Genomic DNA, 3,351 nt, shown 5'->3' with positions numbered 1-3,351 from the left:
GACCATCCACAACACCCTTCATAAGTGGGTCACTTGTATAAAACATGAGGGTATGGCATCCTTCTTGGAAGACCTTTACATGTTTGCTGAGGTATGGTAAAAGGCAGAGGATAAAATAAAACTAGAGAGAGCTAAGAAAAGTCACCAAAATGCCAAGTGGAAAAAGGCCACTGGCTTACACAACATATATGTGGCAACCTTGCAGGAAACTTATTGTTAAACAGTACTGTATATACTGTATTGCAATAGGTAGGGACTGGTATATATTAATAAAAGAGCTGAAATTATAGATACAGTAATAGGTAACAATTATGAACAGTGAACATACAATAAATGTGAAAATCACAGTTACAAAATATACAAAATGCAAGAATAGAATTTATCTAGAAGTAAATTTAATTAAACATTGTTAGCACAGGACAATGCAAAATGACGAACCACTGTGCAGCAGCTGCCATAGCCAGGTGTTTGCCTGACCATATTAGTGAAATATGTCATGAATTGTTGCCCAAACAGCAGAGGCCCATTTTTCCAAGAAGTGGCAGTATAAGATGAGACTTTATAGTAATGCTGGTGCAGATGTGTCATCTTCATTTGTTTTCAGATCTTATGCTCAAAGCTTGGCAACGAAGTTGTTGTCTTTACAATAATAGTTAAGGAGCACCAGTCTTTTGATGATGTCCCAACAGTGCAGTCCAGGGCAAGGATACCCCCAAAGCTGGTTGGTATTCATTGCTGATAAAACCACTCTCTTCTAAAAAAAAAAAATCCCCAGAGGACATTTAATGCTTAACAAGAGAGTCGACCACCAGGTTTTCAGGTAGGAAAAGAAATTGACTGCTCTTCTTGTGCTAATGCTATTGGGTTTATGATAAGGGCATCTCGGATTTATAAAACTGCTAATCCTAGAGCTTTGAAGGGAAAAGATAGATTCCAGCTGCCAGTTTTTTTGATCCATAAGAAGGCATGGACTAACAGAATACTTCTCCCAGAGTAGTTTCGTCAGTATTATGTTCTGAAAGTCAGAAGATACCTCATCAGTAAGGGATTACTTTTTAAGGTCATACTGATACTGGACAGTGCCTGCTTAAATCCCATGAGTTCAACAATGAAGGTGTTAAAAGTCTGGTAATAGCCCCAACAGAATGTTTCGAATCCAGGTTCTAGAATAGGGGGTAATAAGAAAAATAATGGCCCAATATACTTGGTACTCTAAGGAGAAAGTTGTTCACACAGTGAAAGATGATCCCACTAAAATAAATGTTATAAAGATATGGAAACTTTACAGTTGCTGATGCCATAAATATTATTGAAAGAGCCTTTGAACCTATCAAGCCTGAGACAATAAACTCATTCTTGTAGCTTTGGCCACAGTGTATCAGTTACTGCATTGGTTTTACCACTGAACCTATCAACGAAATGATGAAAGAAGTTGTGACGGAAAGAAGATGGGTGGAGAAGGATTTGAAGATGTGGATTTTGGGAAAATCAAGATTTAAACGATGCCACTACAACTTGGTTAACGAAAAGTGGGCCAATTGAGCTGACCCAAACAGGTGCTCTACCAGATGAAGAAGAGGTAGAGTTAGAAAACAGGGGTATGTTAGCTAATACAGTATTGCAGAAAGATTGCATTGGTTCACCTCTGTCACTGACTGGTTCTATGGTACTAACCTGCTGATGATAGATCCCTTGAAAATGGTGAAATGGCAGAAGCAATTGCACTTATAGATCAGTGTTTAAAGAAATAAAGAACCAAAAAATAAAAGTAAAACAAATCAGAGTGTATTTTAAAAGGTCAGACCCAGAATCCAAGCCCATTCTTCCACCCCTTCCACCCCTGCCACCCTTGCCAACAAACTCAATGACCTGCCTCTCCTCATTATCTTTATACAGAATGCATTGACAAGATGAAGATCCCAGTGGTTCACCTCTGCTTGTGGAATAAATTCTAATAATGCTGTAAAGTTAATAAATAAATCTTTTATTTGTGTTTGTGTGTATGTTTTCATGTGTGAGTTTAATAACAGTACAACAAGAGCTCCATTAGCCTGTTTGTGTTACATCATCACCATTGTTCAGTATTGCCGAGTCATAATGATTTGAGAAGTGGTTCACTGTTCATATTAAATATTGGTAAAATTCATTGGCAACTATGCCCGTATGCCTTGTAGTATTTAGGCCTAGGCTTGGCTGGATCAACAGTTATTTACAGATTTTCATTCTTCAGGGGAAGCTGACGCCTTTAACCCCTTCGAAATTCAAGGGACAACTGTACATGTATACAGTACTATTTTTCTATTTATATACATAGAAATGGTAGAGCAACTTAGCCTCTTTTCCAAGAAAGTGCTCTAAAATGAACATTTATATATTTTGCTTTTCATATATTTCGCATTTTCCCGTTGAAATAGACCTTAGGAGTTTGCACGTCAACAGAGTGGTAAAGTAATTGACAGACATCCCAAATGACCTACTGTGCATGCTACCATTACAGCTCACAGACACTTTTCTCCATATGAATTTTTCCATAATTTTTTTGTAAATTGACATGCAAAAGAATTTTTTTTATTTGTCATAAGGGTGTGAAATGACCTCATCTTGCTGCATGTTATACATGTTTTCCACTTTATTAATAAGATGGCTACCAGTGCTTCGTAGTTTAATAATATGAAAAAATCACTGATAGTAAACCAAATTCGTGCTTGTAGATGCTTCATATTCACAGATAAATAACTGGAAATTTCTTGAAGAAAATGTAGCAACGAAATACGATCTATAAAATTAAAAAGTATTTCAATTTGAATACAATTTTTTGGGGAGTTTTGCCCCTTTTTTTGATAACAGATTTTATTTTAACGTTTACTGATATATTCTTGTAACCTAGTTTTATGAATTTATTTACCATTATTGTTTCATATTTTTATTTGTAATTTATGATTTCAATTCAAATGAGGAATACCATTTAATTACAATAATAAAATTATGATACAACTAAATTTCAAAAACACAATAACAATAATTTAACAGCTATATATATAGAGCAAAAAGTAAGAAAAATAGAAAAATTAAAGAAACAGAACCTTCAGTATCTTACATACTGAAGTGTTGAAGATTTCTGTAATTATTACAACTAATGATTGCAAAGATACTTGCATAAAATGTTTTAATAATATTGAGGAAATAAACTATTTTTTTCTAATTGTTGCATTCAAGAAGGCTTTTGATATGTAGGCAAATTCCTCAACAGTTTCCAAATTTATCGATTAATTCGTAAACTATTCTTTTCGTCAGCTGTGTGCAATCAGTGTGAAAATGTGTACGAGTTTTGTAAATGAGGTTTTAATGTAA

Source organism: Macrobrachium rosenbergii, chromosome 44, assembly GCF_040412425.1.
Source record: "Macrobrachium rosenbergii isolate ZJJX-2024 chromosome 44, ASM4041242v1, whole genome shotgun sequence".
Lineage (NCBI taxonomy): Eukaryota > Metazoa > Arthropoda > Malacostraca > Decapoda > Palaemonidae > Macrobrachium > Macrobrachium rosenbergii.
This window is presented reverse-complemented; position numbering follows the sequence as displayed.